At 43.8% G+C, this 21,941-nt stretch overlaps 1 long non-coding RNA gene across 35 annotated transcripts in view; it reads right to left on the reverse strand.

Moving 5' to 3' along the window:
• The window catches only part of LOC307187927, a 3,519,425-nt gene that overhangs the window by 2,514,394 nt on the left and 983,090 nt on the right, over nt 1-21,941 (reverse strand). For 26 of the 35 annotated variants that reach the window (XR_013828723.1, XR_013828724.1, XR_013828737.1 and 23 more), the window contains exon 1: nt 419-490. The exons of 8 other annotated variants lie outside the window; for them this stretch is intronic. This is a non-coding gene — a long non-coding RNA (uncharacterized lncRNA). Of the gene's footprint in view, nt 1-418; nt 491-21,941 lie in introns of those variants that run through there. One more of the 35 variants, XR_013828758.1, reaches the window with a different exon arrangement.

Raw genomic sequence — 21,941 nt, forward strand, 5'->3', positions numbered from 1 at the left:
TATATTCAGGAAAAAACGCATACGCCCTTTTTGGCCAACCAAGCAAACTTGCAAAGGAAATCTGCACTACAATGAAGTCTCACTTCCCCCCGGTCAAAAGGGCCATCTGAAAAAAGTGTAAAATCCAGAAAGGCAGGACAGGCCATGGAGAACTGGGAGCCTTATTATGCTGATGGGCGGGATGTAAATTGCCAACAGACACTCAGGAGAAGTGTATGGTGTTTCCTGAAACATCTAAAAAACAAAGCAACAGAGCCTAGGGCACTTCCACTTATGGTCCTATAGCTTAGGGAAATTAAAATCAAAAAGACACAGCCACCCCAAAGTTTGGGACGCCTCCGTTTACAAGAACCTCGTTTACCGTACAAGTTCAATATCACAGAAAGTGAAAAAGAGATAAAGAACTTGTGGTACTTACGTACAATGCAGTATCACTCAGCAATGAAATCTGTGTCATCAGGCCCTTAGCAGCACAATGAGTGGATTCAGGTATGATGATTCTAACTGAAATAAGTCACACAGAAAAAGAAACTTCATAAGATATCACTAATACACGGAATGTAAACTTGGCTACACAGGAACTGCATTCCAAAACAGAACAGGGTCTCAAATTTAGAAAACCAACTTATGCTTGCTTAAGGGGAAAGGTGAGTTGGGGTGCTGCATAAAACCAGAGATTGAAATGAGCACAGATAAAGTTCCTTAAGCCAAATATGGAATAGACAAGAGCTACTCCTTGCTCAACGAAATGGACTCAACACCGCATATTAAACGCCTAAGAATGTACCTGACTAGTAAGTATCTTAAAACCTATGGATTGCTATGTCTCCGAAAGAGAATCAAGCATGTGTACAGGGGCATAAACGCAGCAGTGATAGGATTGGAGAGGTTTGGTGAGCAAATGAAGACCGTTTGAAGTCATATTGCATGGTACCCATTACACGGGTCTCAACTCTCCAGGTTTAAGGTATTCATCCTTCAGCTAAAATATGCATGTGGAACCCAAATATGATCAACCATGTGAACGGGGGACGTGTTCAAATATGTCTCAGTTTTCCTCCCCTGGTACTCGGGTGCAACATTCCAGACGCTTTACTAACACTCTCCCGACTTGGAGAGTCAGTCCCTTTAAACTCCTGTTTGGCCCAGTTTGCAATTTCTGCGGAAGATGAACAGGAATAGCGAGAACCAATGAGAGGCTAGCTGGAGGTGTCTGGACGGGCAAATTTAACTCTCATTTCCCACCAGGAAGAGGAATTAACCAAAGGCTCAGCATGCAGGTTCGTAACCAGATTAGGGCCTGAAGCCATCCTGCGGTGTTGCGGCCAGGTCACAAGAAAGCGAGTTGAAGAAAGGAGCTCAGGGGCACTGTAATTCACAAACCTGCAGAGTTATAAATGACAGCTATCGTCCAAAAATAGACTGAAGTAAGGCTGCCAAGAGGACTTGAAAGCGGGGCAGAATTGCAGGAAACCGATATCAGGAGGTAGACTGGAATTGCATTGAAAGCATAGGAAAAGAGGCAGAACGTCCACAATGATGCACTTGGCCAAAAAGGGCGTATGCGTTTTTTCCTGAATATATTCAAGAAAAAACGCATACGCCCTTTTTGGCCAACCAAGCAAGCTTGCAAAGGAAATCTGCACTACAATGAAGTCTCACTTCCCCCCGGTCAAAAGGGCCATCTGAAAAAAGTGTAAAATCCAGAAAGGCAACAGGCCATTGAGAACTGGGAGCCTTGTTATGCTGATGGGCGGGATGTAAATTGCCAATAGACACTTGGGAGAAGTGTATGGTGTTTCCTGAAACATCTAAAAAACAAAGCAACAGAGCCTAGGGCACTTCCACTTATGGTCCTATAGCTTAGGGAAATTAAAATCAAAAAGACACAGCCACCCCAAAGTTTGGAACAGCTCTGTTTACAAGAACCTCGTTTACAGTACAAGTTCAACATCGCAAAAAGTGAAAAATGGATAAAGAAGTGGTGGTATTCACTTACAAAACAATATCACTCAGCAATGAAATCTGTGTCATCAGGCCCTTAGCAGCACAATGAGTGGATTCAGGTATGATGATTCTAACTGAAATAAGTCACACAGAAAAAGAAACATCATAAGTTTTCAGTAATACACGGAATGTAAACTTGGCTACACAGGAACAGAATTACAGAACAGAACAGGGTCTCATATTTAGAAAACCAACTTATGCTTGCTTAAGAGGAAAGGTGAGTTGGGCTGTTGCATAAAACCAGAGATTGAAATGAGCACAGATAAAGTTCCTTAAGCCAAATATGGAATAGACAAGAGCTACTCCTTGCTCAACGAAATGGACTCAACACCGCATATTAAACGCCTAAGAATGTACCTGACTAGTAAGTATCTTAAAACCTATGGATTGCTATGTCTCCGAAAGAGAATCAAGCATGTGTACAGGGGCATAAACGCAGCAGTGATAGGATTGGAGAGGTTCGGTGAGCAAATGAAGACCCTTTGAAGTCATATTGCATGGTACCCATTACACGGGTCTTAACTCTCCAGGTTTAAGGTATTCTTCCTTCAGCTAAAACATGCATGTGGAACCCAAGTATGATCAACCATGTGAACGGGAGACGTGTTCAAATATGTCTCCGTTTTCCTCCACTGGTACTCAGGTGCAACATTCCAGACGCTTTACTAACACTCTCCCTACTTGGAGAGTCAGTCCCTTTAACCTCCTGTTTGGCCCAGTTTGCAATTTCTGCGGAAGATGAACAGGAATAGCGAGAACCAATGAGAGGCTAGCTGGAGGTGTCTGGACGGGCAAACTTAACTCTCATTTCCCACCAGGAAGAGGAATTAACCAAAGGCTCAGCGTGCCATGCCGAAACCAGATTAGGGCCTGAAGCCATCCTGCGGTGTTGCGGCCAGCTCAAAAGAAAGCGAGTTGAAGAAAGGAGCTCAGGGGCACTGTAATTCACAAACCTGCAGAGTTATAAATGACAGCTATCGTCCAAAAATAGACTGAAGTAAGGCTGCCAAGAGGACTTGAAAGCGGGGCAGAATTGCAGGAAACCGATTTCAGGAGGTAGACTGAAATTGCATTGAAAGCATAGGAAAAGAGGCAGAACGTCCACAATGATGCACATGGCCAAAAAGGGCGTATGCGTTTTTTCCTGAATATATTCAGGAAAAAACGCATACGCCCTTTTTGGCCAACCAAGCAAGCTTGCAAAGGAAATCTGCACTACAATGAAGTCTCACTTCCCCCCGGTCAAAAGGGCCATCTGAAAAAAGTGTAAAATCCAGAAAGGCAGGACAGGCCATGGAGAACTGGGAGCCTTGTTATGCTGATGGGCGGGATGTAAATTGCCAACAACCACTCGGGAGAAGTGTATGGTGTTTCCTGAAACATCTAAAAAACAAAGCAACAGAACCTAGGGCACTTCCACTTATGGTCCTATAGCTTAGGGAAATTAAAATCAAAAAGACACAGCCACCCCAAAGTTTGGAACGGCTCTGTTTACAAGAACCTCGTTTACAGTACAAGTTCAACATCGCAGAAAGTGAAAAATGGATAAAGAAGTTGTGGTATTCACTTACAAAGCAATATCACTCAGCAATGAAATCTGTGTCATCAGGCCCTTAGCAGCACAATGAGTGGATTCAGGTATGATGATTCTAACTGAAATAAGTCACACAGAAAAAGAAACATCATAAGATATCAGTAATACACGGAATGTAAACTTGGCTACACAGGAACTGAATTACAGAACAGAACAGGGTCTCAAATTTAGAAAACCAACTTATGCTTGCTTAAGGGTAAAGGTGAGTTGGGGTGCTGCATAAAACCAGAGATTGAAATGAGCACAGATAAAGTTCCTTAAGTCAAATATGGAATAGACAAGAGCTACTCCTTGCTCAACGAAATGGACTCAACACCGCATATTAAACGCCTAAGAATGTACCTGACAAGTAAGTATCTTAAAACCTATGGATTGCTATGTCTCCGAAAGAGAATCAAGCATGTGTACAGGGGCATAAACGCAGCAGTGATAGGATTGGAGAGGTTCGGTGAGCAAATGAAGACCCTTTGAAGTCATATTGCATGGTACCCATTCCACGGGTTTCAACTACCCAGGTTTTAGGTATTCTTCCTTCAGCTAAAACATGCATGTGGAACCCAAGTATGATCAACCATGTGAACGGGAGACTTGTTCAAATATGTCTCCGTTTTCCTCCCCTGGTACTCGGGTGCAACATTCCAGACGCTTTACTAACACTCTCCCGACTTGGAGAGTCAGTCCCTTTAACCTCCTGTTTGGCCCAGTTTGCAATTTCTGCGGAAGATGAACAGGAATAGCGAGAACCAATGAGAGGCTAGCTGGAGGTGTCTGGACGGGCAAATTTAACTCTCATTTCCCACCAGTAAGAGGAATTAACCAAAGGCTCAGCATGCCAGGCCAGAACCAGATTAGGGCCTGAAGCCATCCTGCGGTGTTGCGGCCAGCTCACAAGAAAGCGAGTTGAAGAAAGGAGCTCAGGGGCACTGTAATTCACAAACCTGCAGAGTTATAAATGACAGCTATCGTCCAAAAATAGACTGAAGTAAGGCTGCCAAGAGGACTTGAAAGCGGGGCAGAATTGCAGGAAACCGATTTCAGGAGGTAGACTGGAATTGCATTGAAAGCATAGGAAAAGAGGCAGAACGTCCACAATGATGCACTTGGCCAAAAAGGGCGTATGCGTTTTTTCCTGAATATATTCAGGAAAAAACGCATACGCCCTTTTTGGCCAACCAAGCAAGCTTGCAAAGGAAATCTGCACTACAATGAAGTCTCACTTCCCCCCGGTCAAAAGGGCCATCTGAAAAAAGTGTAAAATCCAGAAAGGCAGGACAGGCCATGGAGAACTGGGAGCCTTGTTATGCTGATGGGCGGGATGTAAATTGCCAACTACCACTGGAGAGAAGTGTATGGTGTTTCCTGAAACATCTAAAAAACAAAGCAACAGAGCCTAGGGCACTTCCACTTATGGTCCTATAGCTTAGGGAAATTAAAACCAAAAAGACACAGCCACCCCAAAGTTTGGAACGGCTCTGTTTACAAGAACCTCGTTTACAGTACAAGTTCAACATCGCAGAAAGTGAAAAATGGATAAAGAAGTTGTGGTATTTACTTACAAAGCAATATCACTCAGCAATGAAATCTGTGTCATCAGGCCCTTAGCAGCACAATGAGTGGATTCAGGTATGATGATTCTAACTGAAATAAGTCACACAGAAAAAGAAACATCATAAGATATCAGTAATACACAGAATGTAAACTTGGCTACACAGGAACTGAATTACAGAACAGAACAGGGTCTCAAATTTAGAGAACCAACTTATGCTTGCTTAAGGGGAAAGGTGAGTTGGGGTGCTGCATAAAACCAGAGATTGAAATGAGCACAGATAAAGTTCCTTAAGCCAAATATGGAATAGACAAGAGCTACTCCTTGCTCAACGAAATGGACTCAACACCGCATATTAAACGCCTAAGAATGTACCTGACTAGTAAGTATCTTAAAACCTAGGGATTGCTATGTCTCCGAAAGAGAATCAAGCATGTGTACAGGGGCATAAACGCAGCAGTGATAGGATTGGAGAGGTTCGGTGAGCAAATGAAGACCCTTTGAAGTCATATTGCATGGTACCCATTACACGGGTCTCAACTCTCCAGGTTTAAGTTATTCTTCCTTCAGCTAAAACATGCATGTGGAACCCAGAGTATGATCAACCATGTGATCGGGAGACGTGTTCAAATATGTCTCAGTTTTCCTCCCCTGGTACTCGGGTGCAACATTCCAGACGCTTTACTAACAGTCTCCCCACTTGGAGAGTCAGCGCCTGTAACCTCCTGTTTGGCCCAGTTTGCAATTTCTGCGGAAGATGAACAGGAATAGCGAGAACCAATGAGAGGCTAGCTGGAGGTGTCTGGACGGGCAAATTTAACTCTCATTTCCCACCAGGAAGAGGAAATAACCAAAGGCTCAGCGTGCCGTACCGGAACCAGATTAGGGCATGAAGCCATCCTGCGGTGTTGCGGCCAGCTCAAAAGAAAGCGAGTTGAAGAAAGGAGCTCAGGGGCACTGTAATTCACAAACCTGCAGAGTTATAAATGACAGCTATCGTCCAAAAATAGACTGAAGTAAGGCTGCCAAGAGGACTTGAAAGCGGGGCAGAATTGCAGGAAACTGATTTCAGGAGGTAGACTGGAATTGCATTGAAAGCATAGGAAAAGAGGCAGAACGTCCACAATGATGCACTTGGCCAAAAAGGGCGTATGCGTTTTTTCCTGAATATATTCAGGAAAAAACGCATACGCCCTTTTTGGCCAACCAAGCAAGCTTGCAAAGGAAATCTGCACTACAATGAAGTCTCACTTCCCCCCGGTCAAAAGGGCCATCTGAAAAAAGTGTAAAATCCAGAAAGGCAGGACAGGCCATGGAGAAATGGGAGCCTTGTTATGCTGAAGGGCGGAATGTAAATTGCCAACAACCACTCGGGAGAAGTGTATGGTGTTTCCTGAAACATCTAAAAAACAAAGCAACAGAACCTAGGGCACTTCCACTTATGGTCCTATAGCTTAGGGAAATTAAAATCAAAAACACACAGCCACCCCAAAGTTTAAAGCAGCTCCGTTGACAAGAATCTCGTTTACAGTACAAGTTCAACATCGCAGAAAGTGAAAAATGGATAAAGAAGTTGTGGTATTTACTTACAAAGCAATATCACTCAGCAATGAAATCTGTGTCATCAGGCACTTAGCAGCACAATGAGTGGATTCAGGTATGATGATTCTAACTGAAATAAGTCACACAGAAAAAGAAACATCATAAGATATCAGTAATACACAGAATGTAAACTTGGCTACACAGGAACTGAATTACAGAAGAGAACAGGGTCTCAAATTTAGAGAACCAACTTATGCTTGCTTAAGGGGAAAGGTGAGTTGGGGTGCTGCATAAAACCAGAGATTGAAATGAGCACAGATAAAGTTCCTTAAGCCAAATATGGAATAGACAAGAGCTACTCCTTGCTCAACGAAATGGACTCAACACCGCATATTAAACGCCTAAGAATGTACCTGACTAGTAAGTATCTTAAAACCTAGGGATTGCTATGTCTCCGAAAGAGAATCAAGCATGTGTACAGGGGCATAAACGCAGCAGTGATAGGATTGGAGAGGTTCGGTGAGCAAATGAAGACCCTTTGAAGTCATATTGCATGGTACCCATTCCACGGGTTTCAACTACCCAGGTTTTAGGTATTCTTCCTTCAGCTAAAACATGCATGTGGAACCCAGAGTATGATCAAGCATGTGATCAGGAGACGTGTTCAAATATGTCTCAGTTTTCCTCCCCTGGTACTCGGGTGCCACATTCCAGACGCTTTACTAACACTCTCCCCACTTGGAAAGTCAGCGCCTTTAACCTCCTGTTTGGCCCAGTTTGCAATTTCTGCGGAAGATGAACAGGAATAGCGAGAACCAATGAGAGGCTAGCTGGAGGTGTCTGGACGGGCAAATTTAACTCTCATTTCCCACCAGGAAGAGGAAATAACCAAAGGCTCAGCGTGCCGTACCGGAACCAGATTAGGGCCTGAAGCCATCCTGCGGTGTTGCGGCCAGCTCAAAAGAAAGCGAGTTGAAGAAAGGAGCTCAGGGGCACTGTAATTCACAAACCTGCAGAGTTATAAATGACAGCTATCGTCCAAAAATAGACTGAAGTAAGGCTGCCAAGAGGACTTGAAAGCGGGGCAGAATTGCAGGAAACCGATTTCAGGAGGTAGACTGGAATTGCATTGAAAGCATAGGAAAAGAGGCAGAACGTCCACAATGATGCACTTGGCCAAAAAGGGCGTATGTATTTTTTCCTGAATATATTCAGGAAAAAACGCATACGCCCTTTTTGGCCAACCAAGCAAGCTTGCAAAGGAAATCTGCACTACAATGAAGTCTCACTTCCCCCTGGTCAAAAGGGCCATCTGAAAAAAGTGTAAAATCCAGAAAGGCAGGACAGGCCATGGAGAACTGGGAGCCTTGTTATGCTGATGGGCGGGATGTAAATTGCCAACAGACATTCGGGAGAAGTGTATGGTGTTTCCTGAAACATATAAAAAACAAAGCAACAGAAACTAGGGCACTTCCACTTATGGTCCTATAGCTTAGGGAAATTAAAATCAAAAAGACACAGCCACCCCAAAGTTTGGAACGCCTCTGTTTACAAGAACCTCGTTTACAGTACAAGTTCAACATCGCAGAAAGTGAAAAATGGATAAAGAAGTTGTGGTATTTACTTACAAAGCAATATCACTCAGCAATGAAATCTATGTCATCAGGCCCGTAGCAGCATAATGAGTGGATTCAGGTACGATGATTCTAACTGAAATAAGTCACACAGAAAAAGAAACATCATAAGATATCAGTAATAAACGGAATGTAAACTTGGCTACACAGGAACTGAATTACAGAACAGAACAGGGTCTCAAATTTAGAAAACCAACTTATGCTTGCTTAAGGGTAAAGGTGAGTTGGGGTGCTGCATAAAACCAGAGATTGAAATGAGCACAGATAAAGTTCCTTAAGCCAAATATGGAATAGACAAGAGCTACTCCTTGCTCAACGAAATGGACTCAACACCGCATATTAAACTCCTAAGAATGTACCTGACTAGTAAGTATCTTAAAACCTAGGGATTGCTATGTCTCCGAAAGAGAATCAAGCATGTGTACAGGGGCATAAACGCAGCAGTGATAGGATTGGAGAGGTTCGGTGAGCAAATGAAGACCCTTTGAAGTCATATTGCATGGTACCCATTCCACGGGTTTCAACTACCCAGGTTTTAGGTATTCTTCCTTCAGCTAAAACATGCATGTGGAACCCAGAGTATGATCAACCATGTGATCGGGAGACGTGTTCAAATATGTCTCAGTTTTCCTCCCCTGGTACTCGGTTGAAACATTCCAGACGCTTTACTAACACTCTCCCCACTTGGAGAGTCAGCGCCTTTAACATCCTGTTTGGCCCAGTTTGCAATTTCTGCGGAAGATGAACAGGAATAGCGAGAACCAATGAGAGGCTAGCTGGAGGTGTCTGGACGGGCAAATTTAACTCTCATTTCCCACCAGGAAGAGGAAATAACCAAAGGCTCAGCATGCCGGGCCGGAACCAGATTAGGGCCTGAAGCCATCCTGCGGTGTTGCGGCCAGCTCACAAGAAAGCGAGTTGAAGAAAGGAGCTCAGGGGCACTGTAATTCACAAACCTGCAGAGTTATAAATGACAGCTATCGTCCAAAAATATACTGAAGTAAGGCTGCCAAGAGGACTTGAAAGCGGGGCAGAATTGCAGGAAACCGATTTCAGGAGGTAGACTGGAATTGCATTGAAAGCATAGGAAAAGAGGCAGAACGTCCACAATGATGCACTTGGCCAAAAGGGGCGTATGCGTTTTGTCCTGAATATATTCAGGAAAAAACGCATACGCCCTTTTTGGCCAACCAAGCAAGCTTGCAAAGGAAATCTGCACTACAATGAAGTCTCACTTCCCCCCGGTCAAAAGGGCCATCTGAAAAAAGTGTAAAATCCAGAAAGGCAGGACAGGCCATGGAGAACTGGGAGCCTTGTTATGCTGATGGGCGGGATGTAAATTGCCAACAACCACTCAGGAGAAGTGTATGGTGTTTCCTGAAACATCTAAAAAACAAAGCAACAGAACCTAGGGCACTTCCACTTATGGTCCTATAGCTTAGGGAAATTAAATTCAAAAAGACACAGCCACCCGAAAGTTTGGAACGGCTCTGTTTACAAGAACCTCGTTTACAGTACAAGTTCAACATCGCAGAAAGTGAAAAATGGATAAAGAATTTGTGGTATTTACTTACAAATCAATATCACTCAGCAATGAAATCTGTGTCATCAGGCCCTTAGCAGCACAATGAGTGGATTCAGGTATGATGATTCTAACTGAAATAAGTCACACAGAAAAAGAAACATCATAAGATATCAGTAATACACGGAATGTAAACTTGGCTACACAGGAACTGAATTACAGAACAGAACAGGGACTCAAATTTAGAAAACCAACTTATGCTTGCTTAAGGGGAAAGGTGAGTTGGGGTGCTGCATAAAACCAGAGATTGAAATGAGCACAGATAAAGTTCCTTAAGTCAAATATGGAATAGACAAGAGCTACTCCTTGCTCAACGAAATGGACTCAACACCGCATATTAAACGCCTAAGAATGTACCTGACTAGTAAGTATCTTAAAACCTATGGATTGCTATGTCCCTGAAAGAGAATCAAGCATGTGTACAGGGGCATAAACGCAGCAGTGATAGGATTGGAGAGGTTCGGTGAGCAAATGAAGACCCTTTGAAGTCATATTGCATGGTACCCATTCCACGGGTTTCAACTACCCAGGTTTAAGGTATTCTTCCTTCAGCTAAAACATGCATGTGGAACCCAAGTATGATCAACCATGTGAACGGGAGACGTGTTCAAATATGTCTCAGTTTTCGTACCCTGGTACTCGGGTGCAACATTCCAGACGCTTTACTAACAGTCTCCCCACTTGAAGAGTCAGCGCCTTTAACCTCCTGTTTGGCCCAGTTTGCAATTTCTGCGGAAGATGAACAGGAATAGCGAGAACCAATGTGAGACTAGCTGGAGGTGTCTGGACGGGCAAATTTAACTCTCATTTCCCACCAGGAAGAGGAAATAACCAAAGGCTCAGTGTGCCGTGCCGGAACCAGATTAGGGCCTGAAGCCATCCTGCGGTGTTGCGGCCAGCTCACAAGAAAGCGAGTTGAAGAAAGGAGCTCAGGGGCACTGTAATTAATAAACCTGCAGAGTTATAAATGACAGCTATCGTCCAAAAATAGACTGAAGTAAGGCTGCCAAGAGGACTTGAAAGCGGGGCAGAATTGCAGGAAACCGATTTCAGGAGGTAGACTGGAATTGCATTGAAAGCATAGGAAAAGAGGCAGAACGTCCACAATGATGCACTTGGCCAAAAAGGGCGTATGTGTTTTTTCCTGAATATATTCAGGAAAAAACGCATACGCCCTTTTTGGCCAACCAAGCAAACTTGCAAAAGAAATCTGCACTACAATGAAGTCTCACTTCTCCCCGGTCAAAAGGGCCATCTGAAAAAAGTGTAAAATCCAGAAAGGCAGGACAGGCCATGGAGAACTGGGAGCCTTGTTATGCTGATGGGCGGGATGTAAATTGCCAACAGACACTCAGGAGAAGTGTATGGTGTTTCCTGAAACATCTAAAAAACAAAGCAACAGAGCCTAGGGCACTTCCACTTATGGTCCTATAGCTTAGGGAAATTAAAATCAAAAAGACACAGCCACCCCAAAGTTTGGGACGCCTCCGTTTACAAGAACCTCGTTTACCGTACAAGTTCAATATCACAGAAAGTGAAAAATGGATAAAGAACTTGTGGTACTTAGGTACAATGCAGTATCACTCAGCAACGAAATCTATGTCATCAGGCCCGTAGCAGCATAATGAGTGGATTCAGGTACGATGATTCTAACTGAAATAAGTCACACATAAAAAGAAACATCATAAGATATCACTAATACACGGAATGTAAACTTGGCTACACAGGAACTGCATTCCAAAACAGAACAGGGTCTCAAATTTAGAAAACCAACTTATGCTTGCTTAAGGGGAAAGGTGAGTTGGGGTGCTGCATAAAACCAGAGATTGAAATGAGCACAGATAAAGTTCCTTAAGCCAAATATGTAATAGACAAGAGCTACTCCTTGCTCAACGAAATGGACTCAAAACCCCATATTAAACGCCTAAGAATGTACCTGACTAGTAAGTATCTTAAAACCTATGGATTGCTATGTCCCAAAAGAGAATCAAGCGTGTGTACAGGGGCATAAACGCAGCAGTGGTAGGATTGCAGAAGTTCGTGAGCAAATGAAGACCCTTTGAAGTCATATTGCATGGTACACATTACACGGGTCTCAACTCTCCAGGTTTAAGGTATTCTTCCTTCAGCTAAAACATGCATGTGGAACCCAGAGTATGATCAACCGTGTGAACGGGAGACGTGTTCAAATATGTCTCAGTTTTCCTCCCCTGGTACTCGGGTGCAACATTCCAGACGCTTTACTAACACTCTCCCGAATAGGAGAGTCAGTCCCTTTAACCTCCTGTTTGGCCCAGTTTGCAATTTCTGCGGAAGATGAACAGGAATAGCGAGAACCAATGAGAGGCTCCTGGAGGTGTCTGGACGGGCAAATTTAACTCTCATTTCCCACCAGGAAGAGGAATTAACCAAAGGCTCAGCATGCCGGGCCGGAACCAGATTAGGGCCTGAAGCCATCCTGCGGTGTCACGGCCAGCTCACAAGAAAGCGAGTTGAAGAATGGAGCACAGGGGCACTGTAATTCACAAACCTGCAGAGTTATAAATGACAGCTATCGTCCAAAAATAGACTGAAGTAAGGCTGCCAGGAGGACTTGAAAGCGGGGCAGAATTGCAGGAAACCGATTTCAGGAGGTAGACTGGAATTGCATTGAAAGCATAGGAAAAGAGGCAGAACGTCCACAATGATGCACTTGGCCAAAAAGGGCATATGCGTTTTTTCCTGAATATATTCAGGAAAAAACGCATACGCCCTTTTTGGCCAACCAAGCAAGCTTGCAAAGGAAATCTGCACTACAATGAAGTCTCACTTCCCCCCGGTCAAAAGGGCCATCTGAAAAAAGTGTAAAATCCAGAAAGGCAGGACAGGCCATTGAGAACTGGGAGCCTTGTTATGCTGATGGGCGGGATGTAAATTGCCAACAACCACTCGGGAGAAGTGTATGGTGTTTCCTGAAACATCTAAAAAACAAAGCAACAGAACCTAGGGCACTTCCACTTATGGTCCTATAGCTTAGGGAAATTAAAATCAAAAAGACACAGCCACCCCAAAGTTTGGAACGGCTCTGTTTACAAGAACCTCGTTTACAGTACAAGTTCAACATCACAGAAAGTGAAAAATGCATAAAGAAGTTGTGGTATTTACTTACAAAGCAATATCACTCAGCAATGAAATCTGTGTCATCAGGCCCTTAGCAGCACAATGAGTGGATTCAGGTATGATGATTCTAACTGAAATAAGTCACAAAGAAAAAGAAACATCATAAGATATCAGTAATACACGGAATGTAAACTTGGCTACACAGGAACTGAATTACAGAACAGAACAGGGACTCAAATTTAGAAAACCAACTTATGCTTGCTTAAGGGGAAAGGTGAGTTGGGGTGCTGCATAAAACCAGAGATTGAAATGAGCACAGATAAAGTTCCTTAAGTCAAATATGGAATAGACAAGAGCTACTCCTTGCTCAACGAAATGGACTCAACACCGCATATTAAACGCCTAAGAATGTACCTGACTAGTAGGTATCTTAAAACCTATGGATTGCTATGTCCCAAAAGAGAATCAAGCGTGTGTACAGGGGCATAAACGCAGCAGTGATAGGATTGGAGAGGTTCGGTGAGCAAATGAAGACCCTTTGAAGTCATATTGCATGGTACCCATTCAACGGGTTTCAACTACCAAGGTTTAAGGTATTCTTCCTTCAGCTAAAACATGCATGTGGAACCCAAGTATGATCAACCATGTGAACGGGAGACGTGTTCAAATATGTCTCAGTTTTCGTACCCTGGTACTCGGGTGCAACATTCCAGACGCTTTACTAACACTCTCCCCACTTGGAGACTCAGCGCCTTTAACCTCCTGTTTGGCCCAGTTTGCAATTTCTGCGGAAGATGAACAGGAATAGCGAGAACCAATGAGAGGCTAGCTGGAGGTGTCTAGACGGGCAAATTTAACTCTCATTTCCCACCAGGAAGAGGAAATAACCAAAGGCTCAGCGTGCCGTGCCAGAACCAGATTAGGCCCTGAAGCCATCCTGCGGTGTTGCGGCCAGGTCAAAAGAAAGCGAGTTGAAGAAAGGAGCTCAGGGGCACTGTAATTCACAAACCTGCAGAGTTATAAATGACAGCTATCGTCCAAAAATAGACTGAAGTAAGGCTGCCAAGAGGACTTGAAAACGGGGCAGAATTGCAGGAAACCGATTTCAGGAGGTAGACTGGAATTGCATTGAAAGCATAGGAAAAGAGGCAGAACGTCCACAATGATGCACTTGGCCAAAAAGGGCGTATGCGTTTTTTCCTGAATATATTCAGGAAAAAACGCATACGCACGTTTTGGCCAACCAAGCAAGCTTGCAAAGGAAATCTGCACTACAATGAAGTCTCACTTCTCCCCGGTCAAAAGGGCCATCTGAAAAAAGTGTAAAATCCAGAAAGGCAGGACAGGCCATGGAGAACTGGGAGCCTTGTTATGCTGATGGGCGGGATGTAAATTGCCAACAGACACTCAGGAGAAGTGTATGGTGTTTCCTGAAACATCTAAAAAACAAAGCAACAGAGCCTAGGGCACTTCCACTTATGGTCCTATAGCTTAGGGAAATTAAAATCAAAAAGACACAGCCACCCCAAAGTTTGGGACGCCTCCATTTACAAGAACCTCATTTACCGTACAAGTTCAACATCACAGAAAGTGAAAAATGGATAAAGAACTTTTGGTACTTATGTACAATGCAGTATCACTCAGCAATGAAATCTATGTCATCAGGCCCGTAGCAGCATAATGAGTGGATTCAGGTATGATGATTCTAACTGAAATAAGTCACACAGAAAAAGAAACATCATAAGATATCACTAATACACGGAATGTAAACTTGGCTACACAGGAAATGCATTCCAAAACAGAACAGGGTCTCAAATTTAGAAAACCAACTTATGCTTGCTTAAGGGGAAAGGTGAGTTGGGGTGCTGCATAAAACCAGAGATTGAAATGAGCACAGATAAAGTTCCTTAAGCCAAATATGGAATAGACAAGAGCTACTCCTTGCTCAACGAAATGGACTCAACACCGCATATTAAACTCCTAAGAATGTACCTGACTAGTAAGTATCTTGAAACCTAGGGATTGCTATGTCTCCGAAAGAGAATCAAGCATGTGTACAGGGACATAAACGCAGCAGTGATAGGATTGGAGAGGTTCGGTGAGCAAATGAAGACCCTTTGAAGTCATATTGCATGATACCCATTCCACGGGTTTCAACTACCCAGGTTTTAGGTATTCTTCCTTCAGCTAAAACATGCATGTGGAACCCAGAGTATGATCAACCATGTGATCGGGAGACGTGTTCAAATATGTCTCAGTTTTCCTCCCCTGGTACTCGGATGCAACATTCCAGATGCTTTACTAACACTCTCCCCACTTGGAGAGTCAGCGCCTTTAACCTCCTGTTTGGCCCAGTTTGCAATTTCTGCGGAAGATGAACAGGAATAGCGAGAACCAATGAGAGGCTAGCTGGAGGTGTCTGGACGGGCAAATTTAACTCTCATTTCCCACCAGGAAGAGGAAATAACAAAAGGCTCAGCGTACCGTACCGGAACCAGATTAGGGCATGAAGCCATCCTGCGGTGTTGCGGGCAGCTCAAAAGAAAGCGAGTTGAAGAAAGGAGCTCAGGGGCACTGTAATTCACAAACCTGCAGAGTTATAAATGACAGCTATTGTCCAAAAATAGACTGAAGTAAGGCTGCCAAGAGGACTTGAAAGCGGGGCAGAATTGCAGGAAACCGATTTCAGGAGGTAGACTGGAATTGCATTGAAAGCATAGGAAAAGAGGCAGAACGTCCACAATGATGCACTTGGCCAAAAAGGGCGTATGCGTTTTTTCCTGAATATATTCAGGAAAAAACGCATACGCCGTTTTTGGCCAACCAAGCAAGCTTGCAAAGGAAATCTGCACTACAATGAAGTCTCACTTCCCCCTGGTCAAAAGGGCCATCTGAAAAAAGTGTAAAATCCAGAAAGGCAGGACAGGCCATGGAGAACTGGGAGCCTTGTTATGCTGATGGGCGGGATGTAAATTGCCAACAACCACTCGGGAGAAGTGTATGGTGTTTCCTGAAACATCTAAAAAACAAAGCAACAGAACCTTGGGCACTTCCACTTATGGTCCTATAGCTTAGGGAAATTAAAATCAAAAAGACACAGCCACCCCAAAGTTTGGGACGCCTCTGTTTACAAGAACCTCGTTTACAGTACAAGTTCAACATCGCAGAAAGTGAAAAATGGATAAAGAACTTGTGGTATTTACTTACAAAGCAATATCACTCAGCAATGAAATCTGTGTCATCAGGCCCTTAGCAGCACAATGAGTGGATTCAGGTATGATGATTCTAACTGAAATAATTCACACAGAAAAAGAAACATCATAAGATATCAGTAATACACGGAATGTAAACTTGGCTACACAGGAACTGAATTACAGAACAGAACAGGGTCTCAAATTTAGAAAACCAACTTATGCTTGCTTAAGGGTAAAGGTGAGTTGGGGTGCTGCATAAAACCAGGGATTGAAATGAGCACAGATAAACTTCCTTAAGCCAAATATGGAATAGACAAGAGCTACTCCTTGCTCAACGAAATGGACTCAACACCGCATATTAAACGCCTAAGAATGTACCTGACTAGTAAGTATCTTAAAACCTATGGATTGCTATGTCTCCGAAAGAGAATCAAGCATGTGTACAGGGGCATAAACGCAGCAGTGATAGGATTGGAGAGGTTCGGTGAGCAAATGAAGACCCTTTGAAGTCATATTGCATGGTACCCATTCACGGGTTTCAACTACCCAGGTTTTAGGTATTCTTCCTTCAGCTAAAACATGCATGTGGAACCCAGAGTATGATCAACCATGTGATCGGGAGACGTGTTCAAATATGTCTCAGTTTTCCTCCCCTGGTACTCGGGTGCAACATTCCAGACGCTTTACTAACAGTCTCCCCACTTGGAGAGTCAGCGCCTTTAACCTCCTGTTTGGCCCAGTTTGCAATTTCTGCGGAAGATGAACAGGAATAGCGAGAACCAATGAGAGGCTAGCTGGAGGTGTCTGGACGGGCAAATTTAACTCTCATTTCCCACCAGGAAGAGGAAATAACCAAAGGCTCAGCGTGCCGTACCGGAACCAGATTAGGGCCTGAAGCCATCCTGCGGTGTTGCGGCCAGCTCAAAAGAAAGCGAGTTGAAGAAAGGAGCTCAGGGGCACTGTAATTCACAAACCTGCAGAGTTATAAATGACAGCTATCGTCCAAAAATAGACTGAAGTAAGGCTGCCAAGAGGCCTTGAAAGCGGGGCAGAATTGCAGGAAACCGATTTCAGGAGGTAGACTGGAATTGCATTGAAAGCATAGGAAAAGAGGCAGAACGTCCACAATGATGCACTTGGCCAAAAAGGGCGTATGCGTTTTTTCCTGAATATATTCAGGAAAAAACGCATACGCCCTTTTTGGCCAACCAAGCAAGCTTGCAAAGGAAATCTGCACTACAATGAAGTCTCACTTCCCCCCGGTCAAAAGGGCCATCTGAAAAAAGTGTAAAATCCAGAAAGGCAGGACAGGCCATGGAGAAATGGGAGCCTTGTTATGCTGAAGGGCGGGATGTAAATTGCCAACAACCACTCGGGAGAAGTGTATGGTGTTTCCTGAAACATCTAAAAAACAAAGCAACAGAACCTAGGGCACTTCCACTTATGGTCCTATAGCTTAGGGAAATTAAAATCAAAAAGACACAGCCACCCCAAAGTTTGAAACGGCTCCGTTTACAAGAACCTCGTTTACAGTACAAGTTCAACATCGCAGAAAGTGAAAAATGGATAAAGAAGTTGTGGTATTTACTTACAAAGCAATATCACTCAGCAATGAAATCTGTGTCATCAGGCCCTTAGCAGCACAATGAGTGGATTCAGGTATGATGATTCTAACTGAAATAAGTCACACAGAAAAAGAAACATCATAAGATATCAGTAATACACAGAATGTAAACTTGGCTACAGAGGAACTGAATTACAGAACAAAACAGGGTCTCAAATTTAGAAAACCAACTTATGCTTGCTTAAGGGGAAAGGTGAGTTGGGGTGCTGCATAAAACCAGAGATTGAAATGAGCACAGATAAAGTTCCTTAAGTCAAATATGGAATAGACAAGAGCTACTCCTTGCTCAACGAAATGGACTCAACACCGCATATTAAAAGCCTAAGAAGGTACCTGACTAGTAAGTATCTTAAAACCTATGGATTGCTATGTCTCTGAAAGAGAATCAAGCATGTGTACAGGGGCATAAACGCAGCAGTGATAGGATTGCAGAGGTTCGGTGAGCAAATGAAGACCCTTTGAAGTCATATTGCATGGTACCCATTACACGGGTCTTAACTCTCCAGGTTTAAGGTATTCTTCCTTCAGCTAAAACATGCATGTGGAACCTAAGTATGATCAACCATGTGAACGGGAGACGTGTTCAAATATGTCTCAGTTTTCCTCCCCTGGTACTCGGGTGCAACATTCCAGACGCTTTACTAACACTCTCCCCACTTGGAGAGTCAGTGCCTTTAACCTCCTGTTTGGCCCAGTTTGCAATTTCTGCGGAAGATGAACAGGAATAGCGAGAACCAATGAGAGACTAGCTGGAGGTGTCTGGACGGGCAAATTTAACTCTCATTTCCCACCAGGAAGAGGAAATAACCAACGGCTCAGCGTGCCGTGCCGGAACCAGATTAGGGCATGAAGCCATCCTGCGGTGTTGCGGCCAGGTCACAAGAAAGCGAGTTGAAGAAAGGAGCTCAGGGGCACTGTAATTCACAAACCTGCAGAGTTATAAATGACAGCTATCGTCCAAAAATAGACTGAAGTAAGGCTGCCAAGAGGACTTGAAAGCGGGGCAGAATTGCAGGAAACCGATTTCAGGAGGTAGACTGGAATTGCATTGAAAGCATAGGAAAAGAGGCAGAACGTCCACAATGATGCACTTGGCCAAAAAGGGCGTATGCGTTTTTTCCTGAATATATTCAGGAAAAAACGCATACGCCCTTTTTGGCCAACCAAGCAAGCTTGCAAAGGAAATCTGCACTACAATGAAGTCTCACTTCCCCCCGGTCAAAAGGGCCATCTGAAAAAAGTGTAAAATCCAGAAAGGCAGGACAGGCCATGGAGAACTGGGAGACTTGTTATGCTGATGGGCGGGATGTAAATTGCCAACAACCACTCGGGAGAAGTGTATGGTGTTTCCTGAAACATCTAAAAAACAAAGCAACAGAACCTAGGGCACTTCCACTTATTGTCCTATAGCTTAGGGAAATTAAAATCAAAAAGACACAGCCACCCCAAAGTTTGGAATGGCTCTGTTTACAAGAACCTCGTTTACAGTACAAGTTCAACATCGCAGAAAGTGGAAAATGGATAAAGAAGTTGTGGTATTTACTTACAAAGCAATATCACTCAGCAATGAAATCTGTGTCATCAGGCCCTTAGCAGCACAATGAGTGGATTCAGGTATGATGATTCTAACTGAAATAAGTCACACAGAAAAAGAAACATCATAAGATATCAGTAATAAACGGAATGGAAACTTGGCTACACAGGAACTGAATTACAGAACAGAACAGGGTCTCAAATTTAGAAAACCAACTTATGCTTGCTTAAGGGTAAAGGTGAGTTGGGGTGCTGCATAAAACCAGAGATTGAAATGAGCACAGATAAAGTTCCTTAAGCCAAATATGGAATAGACAAGAGCTACTCCTTGCTCAACGAAATGGACTCAACACCGCATATTAAACGCCTAAGAATGTACCTGACTAGTAAGTATCTTAAAACCTATGGATTGCTATGTCTCCGAAAGAGAATCAAGCATGTGTACAGGGGCATAAACGCAGCAGTGATAGGATTGGAGAGGTTCGGTGAGCAAATGAAGACCCTTTGAAGTCATATTGCATGGTACCCATTCACGGGTTTCAACTACCCAGGTTTTAGGTATTCTTCCTTCAGCTAAAACATGCATGTGGAACCCAGAGTATGATCAACCATGTGATCGGGAGACGTGTTCAAATATGTCTCAGTTTTCCTCCCCTGGTACTCGGGTGCAACATTCCAGACGCTTTACTAACAGTCTCCCCACTTGGAGAGTCAGCGCCTTTAACCTCCTGTTTGGCCCAGTTTGCAATTTCTGCGGAAGATGAACAGGAATAGCGAGAACCAATGAGAGGCTAGCTGGAGGTGTCTGGACGGGCAAATTTAACTCTCATTTCCCACCAGGAAGAGGAAATAACCAAAGGCTCAGCGTGCCGGGCCGGAACCAGATTAGGGCATGAAGCCATCCTGCGGTGTTGCGGCCAGGTCACAAGAAAGCGAGTTGAAGAAAGGAGCTCAGGGGCACTGTAATTCACAAACCTGCAGAGTTATAAATGACAGCTATCGTCCAAAAATAGACTGAAGTAAGGCTGCCAAGAGGACTTGAAAGCGGGGCAGAATTGCAGGAAACCGATTTCAGGAGGTAGACTGGAATTGCATTGAAAGCATAGGAAAAGAGGCAGAACGTCCACAATGATGCACTTGGCCAAAAAGGGCGTATGCGGTTTTTCCTGAATATATTCAGGAAAAAACGCATACGCCCTTTTTGGCCAACCAAGCAAGCTTGCAAAGGAAATCTGCACTACAATGAAGTCTCACTTCCCCCCGGTCAAAAGGGCCATCTGAATAAAGTGTAAAATCCAGAAAGGCAGGACAGGCCATGGAGAAATGGGAGCCTTGTTATGCTGAAGGGCGGGATGTAAATTGCCAACAACCACTCGGGAGACGTGTATGGTGTTTCCTGAAACATCTAAAAAACAAAGCAACAGAACCTAGGGCACTTCCACTTATGGTCCTATAGCTTAGGGAAATTAAAATCAAAAAGACACAGCCACCCCAAAGTTTGAAACGGCTCCGTTTACAAGAACCTCCTTTACAGTACAAGTTCAACATCGCAGAAAGTGAAAAATGGATAAAGAAGTTGTGGTACTTACTTACAAAGCAATATCACTCAGCAATGAAATCTGTGTCATCAGGCACTTAGCAGCAAAATGAGTGGATTCAGGTATGATGATTCTAACTGAAATAAGTCACACAGAAAAAGAAACATCATAAGATATCAGTAATACACAGAATGTAAACTTGGCTACAGAGGAACTGAATTACAGAACAGAACAGGGTCTCAAATTTAGAAAACCAACTTATGCTTGCTTAAGGGTAAAGGTGAGTTGGGGTGCTGCATAAAACCAGAGATTGAAATGAGCACAGATAAAGTTCCTTAAGTCAAATATGGAATAGACAAGAGCTACTCCTTGCTCAACGAAATGGACTCAACACCGCATATTAAACGCCTAAGAAGGTACCTGACTAGTAAGTATCTTAAAACCTATGGATTGCTATGTCTCTGAAAGAGAATCAAGCATGTGTACAGGGACATAAACGCAGCAGTGATAGGATTGGAGAGGTTCGTGAGCAAATGAAGACCCTTTGAAGTTATATTGCATGGTACCCATTCCACGGGTTTCAACTACCCAGGTTTAAGGTATTCTTCCTTCAGCTAAAACATGCATGTGGAACCTAGAGTATGATCAACCATGTGATCGGGAGACGTGTTCAAATATGTCTCAGTTTTCCTCCCCTGGTACTCGGGTGCAACATTCCAGACGCTTTACTAACACTCTCCCGACTTGGAGAGCCAGTCCCTTTAACCTCCTGTTTGGCCCAGTTTGCAATTTCTGCGGAAGATGAACAGGAATAGCGAGAACCAATGAGAGACTAGCTGGAGGTGTCTGGACGGGCAAATTTAACTCTCATTTCCCACCAGGAAGAGGAATTAACCAAAGGCTCAGCATGCCGGGCCAGAACCAGATTAGGGCCTGAAGCCATCCTGCGGTGTTGTGGCCAGGTCACAAGAAAGCGAGTTGAAGAAAGGAGCTCAGGGGCACTGTAATTCACAAACCTGCAGAGTTATAAATGACAGCTATCGTCCAA

The sequence above is a fragment of the Stenella coeruleoalba genome, assembly GCF_951394435.1.
Source record: "Stenella coeruleoalba genome assembly, chromosome: 6".
Lineage (NCBI taxonomy): Eukaryota > Metazoa > Chordata > Mammalia > Artiodactyla > Delphinidae > Stenella > Stenella coeruleoalba.